The sequence below is a fragment of the Chenopodium album genome, chromosome 9 (genome assembly GCF_948465745.1).
Source record: "Chenopodium album chromosome 9, dcCheAlbu1.1, whole genome shotgun sequence".
NCBI classification, from domain to species: Eukaryota; Viridiplantae; Streptophyta; class Magnoliopsida; order Caryophyllales; family Amaranthaceae; genus Chenopodium; species Chenopodium album.
The window spans coordinates 35,091,561-35,105,346 of NC_137842.1; the positions used below are offsets into that span (position 1 = coordinate 35,091,561).

The 13,786-nt window shown below is 36.9% G+C and overlaps 1 non-coding gene across 1 annotated transcript; it reads left to right on the top strand.

Moving 5' to 3' along the window:
• Positions 1-13,418: 13,418 nt before the first annotated feature.
• Positions 13,419-13,523, top strand: LOC145561145 (small nucleolar RNA R71). Its single transcript, XR_014093722.1, has one exon. It is a non-coding gene; the product is annotated as a small nucleolar RNA R71 (small nucleolar RNA).
• Positions 13,524-13,786: the final 263 nt, after the last annotated feature.

Sequence of the window (13,786 nt, forward strand, 5' to 3'; positions counted from 1 at the left end):
TTTTAGAAAACGGAACGGAAAACGCGTTAAGGGTTTACGCGAAAAGGACACGGAACTTCCCGTGTCACGGCAGACCTCCCGTGTCACGGGAAGTCCCACCGTCAGACGGGAAGAGTTCCCGTGACACGGTCAAGCTTGACCGTGACACGGTCAGTTCCAGTCCACTTTTCCGTCTAAATTCACTTTTAACCCTAATTTCTTTCGGCTTTATTAAGTGCCGATTGATAATTTCGGGCTTTTTTTTTCTGACTTTTATTATTCGGGCTAAAAATAAGAAAATAACAAAAATAAATAAAATATTTAGGCCAAAAATAATAAAATAATAAAATAAAAAGGTTTGGGCTTAAAATTAATTAACAAACTAAAACTATGCCTTTACCAAACACCAAGACTGATCCATAGACCTTTCAAAAACAAGAATTTAATAAGATACGATTTTTTAAGCACTCTCGGGATTAAATACTAAACCCGACCAATAGTGGCGGTGAAAGGTTATTTATCATCGGGTTTGGTTTTGGGGAGACATTTTTAGGTGTCTACAGAAGCCCCCACTTTGACTGAGTTTGTAGAAACGTCAGTTTCGAAAACGATAGTCAAAGTAGTCGATAGGGACGGAGAATGATTTGAGACGTTCTGCAATCCTAAATCATTCTGTATACGCCGATACCTGCAAAAAATGTTAATTCCACAGATAAAAGAGTATAGGGATAGAACACTTATCTGACACCAGTGTGTCGGTGACAAACGAGTTTGGTATTTTCCTATGCTTGAAGGAATCCACCGGATGACGTATGTTGAAATACTTTCCATGCTTGAGGAAAGCCGACAGATGAGTTTGGTAGCTTTCTAAGCCTGAAGAAACCTACCGGATGACACTTTCCATGCTTGAGGAAAGTCGACGTATGAATTTGGTGTCATTCTATGCTTGAAGAATTCCACCGATAATGCCTTCCATACTTGAGGAAAGCCGACAAAGGGATTTTGTGGTTTTCTATACTTGAAGAAAAATCCACGGATGATGCCTTCCATGCCTGAGGAAAGCCGACTTGGCGGTTTTCTATACTTGAAGAAAAATCCACCGATAACGCTTTCCAAGCCTGAGGAAAGCCGACTTGGCGGTTTTCTATACTTGAAGAAAAATCCACCGATAACGCTTTCCAAGCCTGAGGAAAGCCGACTTGGCGGTTTTCTATACTTGAAGAAAAATCCACCGGATAATACTTTCCATGCTTGAGGAAAGTCGAAAGATGATGAGATTGCAAGTCTCTGTGTATCGAGAACCTTGCGTTATGAAATGATGGTGGTCCGCTTGTCCCCGGACGTGGGCTGTAGATAAGACCTGCAAAAATAAATTTTCCAATGGACTCGTATACACTGTGATTGGCTTGACCACTAACTTGACCAAGTTTGACTTGATGTGACATGACATGTGTATGACTTGTGAGTGTGTGTGTGTGTGTGTGTGTATATGTGTGTGTGCAGACACAAGCAAACGAAGATGCAAAAGCAAAAATTTTCCGTCAATTTTTGTCATGAGTGGAGGGTACCGACTTTCTCCCGAAAAAGAAAGATGTAAATACTGAACTTTTATTTTCGAACTTCCTTCGATGAAAACTTTGGAAAAAGTTTTTTTTTTTTTTTTGAACTTCCCCAAAATAAAATAATGAAAAGGGAGAGAAGTTTTGAACTTCTTCCTTGAGCAAGACGAAATGATTCGCATGGATTTTCTTCTTGTCGTATTGAACTGCCCGTCTTGAGTATAACGTATGCATGATGTATGTTCTTAGGCTAGTAGGCTAAGGACAATTACATCATGTGGCACGATAGATGAATGAACTTAAGTCATGGAGCTAAGCATCATATATGGTGTAAAGAAGCGATTTTGAACGTCACTTAGGTCTGGAAGCTAAGCACGTATAGTGATTATTGCATAATGAACGTTGCTTAGGTCAAGGAGCTAAGCACGATATGCTCAAGACGAAATGAGTCGTATGGATTGAATTGTTTGTCTTGAAAATAATGTATGCATGATGCATGTTCTTAGGCCAGGAGGCTAAGGACAATTACATCATGTGACACGATAGATGAATGAACTTAAGTCATGGAGCTAAGCATCATATATGGTGTAAAGAAGCGATTTTGAACGTCACTTAGGTCTGGAAGCTAAGCACGTATAACACGATAGATGAATGAACTTAAGTCATGGAGCTAAGCATCATATATGGTGTAAAGAAGCGATTTTGAACGTTACTTAGGTCTGGAAGCTAAGCACGTATAGGGATTATTGCATAATGAACGTTGCTTAGGTCAAGGAGCTAAGCACGATACGCTTTCTATGATTAAAAATCATTGATATATAAATGTTTCTTAGCACATTATGCGAAACAATGAACATTGCTTAGGTCAGGAAGCTAAGCAAGTATGCAATGTTTCTTCTACTGAATGTTGTCTTTAAATATGATGAAGCATGCACAGTGTTGAAACAAGATTTCATGATAAAGGACTCTTAAAGGGAAGGATGATTGATATGGATATGGATGTGTGAGTGAAGTGTGTGAATGTGATACTAAGGCTGGCTGCAAGGGTTATAGCGATGGAAAGAGATGTGAGAAGAGTTAAAGATGATGACTCTTCAGGCTGGGTAAGCTAATGTGATTTGGGTTCAAGCCCCCAAGTCTAGCTCTAAATGGGTAGGGATAAGCATTGGATATTCTTTGACTCTATCATGCATGGATATGAATATGAATGTGGCCGCACCTCAATGTGAGGTTGCCTACGTATCCGTTAGGAATCAGGCCGAACGTAGCTCTATCCGAACTTTGCACAAGTGTATGTACACCTCAAAGAGGTCTTTCAAGGGTTGTAATGTGGTTAAGCTGAAGGTTTAAGGAAGAAAGGGGTAAAAGGCTCAAGACCCGAGAGAAGCCCCCAAGATATGCAATTATGTATTAGCCTTTGCAAGTTGTTTTTTTTCATCTATTTTTTTTTTGTTTTGAAATATATTTTTTTCTTTTTTCCATTCTTGTGAATCAATGTAGGCAATCTCAGATCATGCGGTCCATCACTCACTTGACATTCATGTTTCTCAGGCATGATACCAAGCACTCGATGAGAGACGCAATTTGAGACGTGTTCATATCAAAGACATTGGAACACTTGTCTTTAGACATTGTTTTATTGTTGCTTTGCTACTTTTTTTTTTACTTGCTTTATGAATGTTATACAATTTGCACACCTTCCCATCCCAGGGTTTGGTGAATGTGGGTTGAATAAATGAGGCCAAGCGTTAGACGAGGCTCAAAGTGGTTGATGAAGAAATGGATATTTGATTGAAAATGGTTTAAGAGGAATGACAGGGTTGCAAAGGTGCCTCAAGTCATTGGTGTACCTTGTGTTTAGTTCGGTAATTGATTTTTTTTTTTTTTTTTTTTTTTTTTTTTTTTTTTTTTTTGCGAATGACATGATCGAATGAAAAGGAAAGAAATGCTCATTGATGAAAAAGGTAAGAAATGTGACACATAAACACATGGATAAGGAGAACCTATGCTAGACTTTTTAGGGGGAAGGGTTTGAAACAAAAGAAGAAGAAAACATGAAATCTTGGTGAGAAGCTTGCATTGTGCATTGTCTTCATGGCTCTTTATGAGTTACTTCTAGCTGCCTGCTGAGGAAAATAGTTTCATGTTGTTGATGCTTTGATTGGAAGGAAAGAAGGAAGGAGTGACGTTCCCCTTATTCTTCCAACTATTGCCTATTGATTTTAAACTCAAGTACTGTGTAAGGACGAACTCATCTAATACATTAACTCAGTACTCGGATTGGAAAGGAAGAGAAAAAATAGACATTTGAAAACAAGTGAGAAAAATCTCCACTCATTTTTACTACGATAGAAAACGATGCATGCATGGTCCTAGTATACGATCATAAACAATATAGTGCATGACTCGGAGACAAAGTGTGTGAAATAACTCAACATGTGAGATTATGTGAGTTTATTAAGACTCATGGTATGATCGCATGACTAGACATGAGGACGTTGTGAAAAACAAAGGACCCAATGACCAAATAGCACGGAAGACTAAAAGACAAACTAACTTGATTAATTTTGTCAAATTTTAATGTTTATGCTATTTACTAGGTGAAAACGGTCCATTGGCAATCGTTATTCATAAATAAAATCAACCACAATCAAAGACGAAGAATACATGTTAAGGTTAGCATAAAAATTGATCACAAGAAACTAGGAAGAGGACTAGAATTCTAGAAGAGTTATGACTCATGGGTATAAAAAAAATGAAAAAAAAATCTATAATCCTATGTTATACGAGTTGACACGGATTAAAGGACTTGACACGAAAAGATATAAAAAATTTGAAAAAAAAAAACAAAAAAAAAACAAAAGAAAGTTGACGCTAAAAAGAAATCTAAACTGGACAGCCTGTAGTATATCGGTTATAAATTTTGATTTGTGACTCTGATTTGGATGAAACCAACTCTAAATAAAAGATAAAACTCGGGGCTACAGATCCATAGGTGGCACGACACATAACTCTTTCTAGAACTCCGGATATGACCAAAACAAGTTGACTCTTGTGCAGTATACGGGAATTAAAATCCGGGTGACTCAAAAATTAAAAAAAAATCTATGGCTCGACTCTAATAATAATAAAAAAGGGGTTTGATAAGAAAAAAAAAATAATTAAAAAAAGGTCAATAAAAAAAATTCACACATAAGCATATAGTCACGCATGATGCAATGAAGTTCGCAACCTAAAATCAAGTTCTAAGTTCGACTATGGTCAAGCTTTTGAGTGTCAAAGGGTACCATGGTTAAGAGTTTGGACGCGTTAGCAAGGCAGCCTCCCTTGAGGGTGTATGCCAACGGGCGGCTCCGCGAGTTCGTGATGAAATCGAACTCGACTCCATGGTTTGGGTGGATTTAAAAACTCGGATGAACCCTTATTGCCATGAGCGTTTTCGGGTTGATAGAGCATAAATCCCCCGGGCTAGCCACATACGTAGAACACGTACTATTGTGGCAAAGTAGGTAAGCTAAAATGCATATGCATATGTGACAATGCCAATTAAATCACAGGAATATTTTTCAAGAATCTTTCAAGTCTCATCCACTCATCTTAATTAAATACCGATCACTCAAATCGATAAATAATCAAGAATCCTCCCCAGTGGAGTCGCCAAATTGTAGGCGTCGTTCGAAGTGCGCCTACGCTAAAAGCATGTTGTGAATATGCTTGGCACTCATAGGAAGTGGGAATTGACATTACGATTAGGGACAACGATTAGGGACAAATAAAGTAGGGAGCCGCCAACAAGTTTTTAAGGAACTTGTAAACCGTCCACGGATCATAAAAAGGCAACCACGATAAGGGACAGCGATAGGCAACAACGATTGACCCGTGAAGGTTACACCCCATTCATAATCCATGAGATTACTAACTCCATATGGTTCGGAACCACGAAAGGAGGATCGGGGATGATGGTACGAAGTGAGTCATGGAGTCACATTCGCCCGTATTGGCCTCTACTCGATTCTTATAGTGAAAAGTGATTCCTGCGATCTCAAAGGCATACAAACAAAATATTCAATTTGCTCCAAACTATTATTAAGCTAAATTGGTTGAATATTAATGCAACATATAATTCTAAAATATTGTGATCACTTGATTAAACAACAAGATTAAAAGGAACCTAAACCGGTTGTCCAAATTATCTTATTAGGCGTGATTTTCAATTACATATTCCCTTTAACATGCAATATGATGATCATAAAAAATACAATAGAATAAACATTAATATTGGAAGCAATTTAACAATAATAGTGTTAGACAAATCAAATAATAATAATAATAACAACCCTAATCATGATACTAGCAATATTAAAAATAAAATAAGAGTAATTAAATTAATTAATTACTCACATTCCGCGCGTTCCTTTAAATTGCTACATCATGAATAAACTGTTAGTAACTTCAATAAAAATATAAAGTAAATGGAAATTAAATTAAAGTAGAGTTGATTTGGTCCAAACCCTCAGTCAATTATACCTTTCACGCCTTGGTTTAAGTATAGAACTTTGGGTATTGTATGAACTCCTTGGAGTGCTTAAGGAAGAAATGATAGAATTAGAAATATAGGTTTAAGGCTTAGAATATGTGAGAGAGAGAAGAGAATGATTTTTGGTGTAAAGAGAGAAAGAGAGAAGGATTTGATGATCAAGCTTGTTGATTAATAAAAAAGGGGAGATATGACCTCTATTTATAAGAGGAAAAGAGGGGTCGAATCAAGAAAAGATAAGAATTCGAATCGGATAAAACGCTTGCGATAGACAGCAGTTTTTGTTTTTATCATATCTTTTGAACCAGAAATCGGAATAAGATATGGTTGGAAAGCTCTTGAAGTCTACTTTCTAACCCAATTGAAATCAGATTAAAATATTTTGTAGAACAAAAGATATAGCCGAAATAGTGAGACGGTTTCAGTTTTGGATAGAGTTTGACATTTTATTCATATCTTTTCTGTTATAGCTCGGAATTGATATTATAATATATCATTGGAAAGATAATTTCAAGGGCTATCCAACCATATTAAATTTGGATAAAAACTGTAATACACGAAAATAATATCTATCTATCTTTGAACGTCTTTCAGTTCGGATATAAATAGGATTTTCAAAAAAAGGAGTTTTATTCAATTTCAAACTATTTAATCTTATCTTTTCAAAAAGGATAATTAAGATCTTTTAGAAACTTATAGAAGCTTCCAATTAATCCTAATTGGTTTAGGAATGGGGTTAAATAATTTGGACCCTCCACATGATCATTGGGTCGTAGGTAAGGTGGGCTTAGGTTCGGTTTGGGCTAGTTTAATATTTTGGCCATAACTTATTCGTTATAACTCGGATTTGGGCTTATAATATATCGTTGGAAAGATATTTTAAAGCCCCATCCAAATATTTAATCATTAGACCCTGATTATGGACCAAAATAAACTGGAATAAACGTTTTTATAAAAAGGACACGAAATGATTGATTTTAAAGGACACGAAATGAATTATTTTGGGTTTAAAGGCACAAAAAGAGGAAAATGAGTTATGGTTTGGGGAAATGGGCTAAGAATTGGGTTGGTTTATGAAATGGAAATATGGATTTATGCACTCCAAAAATTAAATACTCAACCCGACCAATAATGGCGGTGAAAGGTTGTTCATCATCGGGTTTGGTTTTGGGGAGACATTTTTAGGTGTCTACAATGGCGCACCACATCTTCTATAATGTCCACAACCTCTTCTTTGGTTTTGTTCATTATTGGCCCTCCGGCTCCTGCATCAAGACACGATTTGCCTTGAGGACTTAACTGATGCAAGTCTAAGCATGGAGAACTTCGAAGATTTGCTTATCATGCATCAAGATAGCTTGTCCCTAAACATTGATTCAAGCAAAGCATTGCATGGACACTTTCTTGGATATCAAAGCAAAGCCACGGTTTGCTTAGTGGCTTTTCTTGGAGTCTAGTTCACTTTCTTGAACTTTCTTGAATTTTCTTTACTTAGATTTTGCTTACAAGTTTTTACCTTTCACTTGAAAGGGTTTTTCTTGGTTCAAGCATTAGGATCTTTAATCTTTATTTAGTTGCTTTTAAAATCAGTTAGTTAGCAAAATAAATCAGTTTAGGCGTGTGCTTGTTCTCCAAGGAGATTGGCGTATGCTTGTGCTCCAAGGTGCTTGCTCTTCAAGCAAGTTAGAATTCTAGTTTAATTAGGATTAAATTAGGAACTTGTCCTAATCTTCCTAGGTAAACTAAGTCTATAAATAGGGCTGTAAAACACACGAATTATAGAGAGATTAATATACATTGTTTTAAGTTTAAACACTTAAGTTTTGTTGATTGTGATCAATTGCTGTTTTGCTTGTTTTAGATAAAACATTCGTTTGGATTGATTAATTAGGTGGATTCTTAATTGATTAATCTTAGTTTTTGTTTAATTCTTGGTGGATTTCCTGTACAGAATTAGACTTAAACATATCCCTTGTGTTTTGTTGATTTTCGGATCAATAATTCACATCATCTTTGGTATCAGAGACAAGTTACGCAACTTCGGTAAAAATTAAACTGGGAACAATTGGCTGGGAATTTTTACGTTATTCTTTTTGCATTGAACTCTAAAAACATCCAGCTATCACCATATAAAATTTCATAATTTTTGGTTGAGTAACGCACTCTACACAGCCTCAAACGTTTGGTGTTTGTGCACTGATTTGCGGTTGGGAGTCCGGTTTTTGTGTTGCCTAGTTTTCCTTCAAGGTTCGATCTTTTAATCAAGATTTTTGCATAAACTGACTTGGTTTGTGTGGGAATCATGAGTGACGAAGAGGTCCCACAAGTTCCAAGGGGATTAACCTTAGAACAGGCTCAAAATCTTAGAAGAGATAGGCGATTTGACGAGTTGGCAACAAGGATGGATGAGATATTAAAAAGGCTTGATACTCGTGCTAGAGATTCTTCAAGGAAAGGGAATTCTAACCCTAATTCTGGTTCAAGTGAGGAAGAACAACCAAGGAGGAACCCTAGGAGGCCACGAAATAATAATTCCTCAAGTGATGAATCACCAAGGCCTAGGAGAAGAGATAGACCAAAGGATGATGATAGGAACCTTCGATTAGATCTTCCCGAATTCAATGGGAGTATGAATGAACCTGAAAAATACCTTGAGTGGATTACAAGGGCCGAGACACTCTTTGATTACAAGGAGTATGATGAAAGGAAAAGATGCAAATTGGCTGAATTAAAACTGACCGGTTATGCTAGTCTTTGGTATGATAATCTAAAGAAGAAGAGGCATAAGGAGGGGCGTGCAAGAATCTCAACTTGGGAACAACTCAAGAGGCACATGAAAAAGAGGTTCGTACCTAGTGATTATATTCAAGATGTTTATCTTAAGATGCAACTTTTTAAACACTATTCTATGACTGTTGAGAATTATATTGGTGAATTTGAAAAGTTATGCATGCTATGTGGCTTAGAAGAGATTGTTGAGCATAAGATTGCTAGATTTATTTCGGGGTTGAATGATAATATTGCTGAAAAAGTTGAATTGCAACAATATTGGTCCTTTGAGGATGTTTGCAAGGTAGCTTTGAAAGTTGAAAAACAGATAAAGGGGAAGAAAGGGACGTACACTAAGTCCTTTGTAAAGGGTTTCGCTAAACCTTTTGAGAAGAACAGCTTGGAGAAAAGTGGTTCTAGTTCGAACTACAAGGAGACTAAATCAAAATTTGAAGCTCCTAAAAAGCTTGTTGAAGATAGGAAGTGCTTCAAGTGTGGTAGTGTTGGTCACATTGCAACTAATTGTCCATCAAAAAGAGTAATGACTGCTCAAGAGTGGGAACAAGAACAAGCTAAGTGTGAGCAAGGTAGTGACTATGTAGAAAAGAACGAAGAGGAAAACTTTGAAGAAGAGGAGGGGCATATTGACGAAATTGATCCCGAGACTCATGGTCAAAGTTTGGTTCTAAGAAGGGCACTACACTCTAAAACCGTACCTATGGAAAACAATCAAAGGGAGAAAATCTTTCTTACAAGGTGCAAGGTAGAAGATAGGTTGTGTGACATGATCATAGACACGGGGAGTTGCACTAATGTGGTATCTACTACTTTGGTAGACAAATTGATGTGGCCAATACTGAACATCCAAGCCCTTATAAGCTTCATTGGCTTAATAATTCGAGTGATGTTAAGGTAACTAAACAAGCCTTAATCTCCTTTTCAATTGGTAAATTTCACGATAAAGTTTTGTGTGATGTTTGTCCTATGGATGCTTGTCATATACTATTAGGCCGTCCTTGGCAATATGATAGATTTGTGAAGTTTGATGGAAGGACTAATGTGTATGTTGTGAGAAAAGGAGAAAAAGAGAGACCGGTTTCTTTAAAACCTTTGATAAGCAACAAGTCTTCTAATGTTACCTCTAATTCGAAGAATTCTATTTGATTAGTGAGAGGGAATTAGAAAAAGAAATTTGCAGCAACAATGTGGTATATATACTTGTTTCTAATGAGATTCGAATTGATCAAAATAAACAAGCAAAGAGGCCGTATGAATTGGAATCTGTTTTAGAAGAATTCAAGGATGTCTTTCCTAAGGAATTACCTCCGGGACTACCTCCTATTTGTGGGATAGAGCATCAAATTGACTTGATTCCGGGAGCACCATTACCTAATAAGGCAGCCTATAGAAGTAATCCGGAAGAAACAAAGGAGATGCAAAGGCAAATTGAAGAGCTTATGACTAGAGGATACGTGAGGGAAAGTATGAGCCCTTGTGCCGTGCCTACTTTACTTGTCCCAAAGAAAGATGGGAGTTGGCGCATGTGTATTGATAGTAGGAGTGTGAATAACATCACTATCAAATACCGATTTCCTATTCCAAGATTAGATGATCTACTTGATGAACTACATGGTTCAAAGTTGTTTTCTAAGATTGATCTTATGAGTGGTTATCATCAAATTCGAATGAGAGAAGGAGATGAGTGGAAAACAGCATTCAAGACTAAGTTAGGGTTGTATGAATGGTTGGTGATGCCGTTTGGACTCACTAATGCACCTAGCACTTTCATGAGGTTGATGCATGAGGTACTTAAACCTTTCCTTGGCAAGTTTGTTGTGTTTATTTAGATGATATTCTGATATACTCTAAAAATTTGCATGATCATCTAAATCATCTAACAAGTGTGTTTGAAGTGTTAAGAGAGAAGAAACTCTATGCTAAGCTTGAAAAATGCTACTTCTTAGTGCCTAGTGTTACTTTTCTTGGTTATGTTGTATCAAAAGATGGAGTTTCAGTTGATCATTCGAAAGTAGATTTGTCAAGAATTTCTCAAGTATTGTGGCGCCTATGACCGAATGTTTGAAGAAGGACAAGGGTAAATTCGAATGGACTAAAGAAGCTCAAAGTGCGTTTGAGTTGGTTAAAAAGAATCTATGTGAAGCACCTATACTTGCGTTACCAGATTTCTCAAGTCCTTTTGAAGTTGAAACCGATGCTAGTAAAGTTTGAATCGGTGTAGTTTTACTCCAAAAGAAGAGGCCTATTGCATATTTCAGTGAGAAATTGGGAGGAGCTCGATTGAACTATTCTACTTATGATAAAGAGTTCTATGCCATTGTAAGAGCTTTAGATCATTGGAGTCATTATCTCCGACCTAATCACTTTGTGTTGCATTCTGATCATAAAGCATTGAAGTACATACATGGACAACAAAAGCTCAATCCTAGACATGCTACGTGGGTTGAATTTTTACAATCATTTAATTTTTCTTCAAGGTACAAAGAGGGGAAATCGAATGTTGTGGCTGATGCATTATCTAGAAGATACACTTTGATTGGAATTCTAAATAGCAAGCTACTTGGTTTTGAACTGATCAAAGAATACTACAAAGGTGATGATGATTTTGCTACATTGATTGAAGAGTGTTCTAAAGGAGCCGTGGGTTCTTATTTGCTGCAAGATGGTTTTCTTTTCAAGGGAAATCGACTTTGTCTTCCTAAGTGTTCTATTAGAGAGCTAGTTGTTAGAGAAGCTCATGGGGGAGGAATTGCTGGTCACTTTGGCATTACAAAGACCTTGAGTATGTTACAAGAACACTTCTATTGGCCTAAGATGCTCACGGATGTGCAACTAGTTATTTCTAGGTGTGCAACTTGTCAAAAAGCGAAGGCTACTTTTCATCAAGGCTTGTATACTCCTTTACCTGTTCCAGATTCATCTTGGGAAGATATTTCTATGGATTTTATTGTGGGATTGCCGAGAACACAACGGGGGAAAGACTCTATTATGGTTGTTGTGGATAGGTTTTCTAAGATGGCTCACTTTGTTCCTTGTCACAAAGTGGATGATGCTATGAAAGTGGCGGAATTATACTTCAAAGAGATTGTTAGATTGCATGGAATTCCGAAAACTATTGTGAGTGATCGAGATACAAAGTTCATGAGTTTCTTTTGGAAGTCTCTATGGAAGCTTGTGGGAACTAAATTGCTCTTTAGTACATCGTACCATCTACAAACTGATGGACAAACCGGGTTACTAATCGTACTCTTGGTGCGCTATTGCGTGGGTTAGTGAGTAAGACACAAAAGGATTGGGACATCAAGTTAGCTCATGCGGAGTTTGCTTATAATAGATCACCTACATATGCTACCAAACATAGTCCTTTTGAGGTAGTTTATGGAGTCAATCCGAAACTTCCAATTGATCTTGTTCCATTGCCTAAGGGTGAATTAATTCACAAAGATGCCGAGTCTAAGTTGAAGAGTATGCTGAAATTACATGCTCAAGTTCGAACAAGAATAGAGAAAGTAAATGACATGTACAAAGCTAGAGCAAACAAGCATAGAAGGCAACAAAGTTACAATGTTGGAGACTTGGTATGGTTACATTTGAGAAAGGAAAGATTTCCAAGAAAACGCAAGAATAAGTTGATGCCTAGAAGTGAAGGTCCTTTCAAGATTGTTGAGAAGATCAATGACAATGCTTATAAGTTAGAACTTCCGGGAGAATATGGAGTTAGTGCTACATTCAATGTTGGCGATTTGGCTAAGTATATTCCTGATGAAGAACTTCAAGATTTGAGGACAAATTCTTTCGAATAAGAGGAGGATGATGCAAGTCTAAGCATGGAGAACTTCGAAGATTTGCTTATCATGCATCAAAATAGCTTGTCCCTAAACATTGATTCAAGCCAAGCATTGCATGGACACTTTCTTGGATATCAAAGCAAAGCCGCGGTTTGCTTAGTGGCTTTTCTTGGAGTCTAGTTCACTTTCTTGAACTTTCTTGAATTTTCTTTACTTAGATTTTGCTTACAAGTTTTTACCTTTCACTTGAAAGGGTTTTTCTTGGTTCAAGCATTAGGATCTTTAATCTTTATTTAGTTGCTTTTAAAATCAGTTAGCTAGCAAAATAAATCAGTTTAGGCGTGTGCTTGTTCTCCAAGGAGATTGGCGTATGCTTGTGCTCCAAGGTGCTTGCTCTTCAAGCAAGTTAGAATTCTAGTTTAATTAGGATTAAATTAGGAACTTGTCCTAATCTTCCTAGGTAAACTAAGTCTATAAATAGGGCTGTAAAACACACGAATTATAGAGAGATTAATATACATTGTTTTAAGTTTAAACACTTAAGTTTTGTTGATTGTGATCAATTGCTATTTTGCTTGTTTTAGATAAAACATTCGTTTGGATTGATTAATTAGGTGGATTCTTAATTGATTAATCTTAGTTTTTGTTTAATTCTTGGTGGATTTCCTGTATAGAATTAGACTTAAACATATCCCTTGTGTTTTGTTGATTTTCGGATCAATAATTCACATCATTAACCCTCCATAGAAAATTTGAATGATTTAGGTTATGCCACGATGGGGGCATTCTCTTTGATACTCCTTATATCTTCCCAAGCTTCATACAAGCTCTCACTAGGTTTTTGCTTGAATCTTTGGATCAAAGTCCTTGCCTCCGCCGTTTTCTTTTGGGGGTAGAACCTAGACACGAATTCCTTGGTAACTTCATCCCATGTTCTAAGAGAATTCGGCTTAACCTCCTTGTCCAACCATTCCAAGGCTCGACCTAAGAGAGAGAAGGGGAACAACTTGAGCCGGATAAACTCTTGAGAAACACCATTTACTTTAATTGTGTTACAATTCTTCTCAAACTCTTTGAGATGGTTTAGTGGACTCTCACTCTTAGCCCCACTAAATTGTCTCCTTTCAATCAAAGTG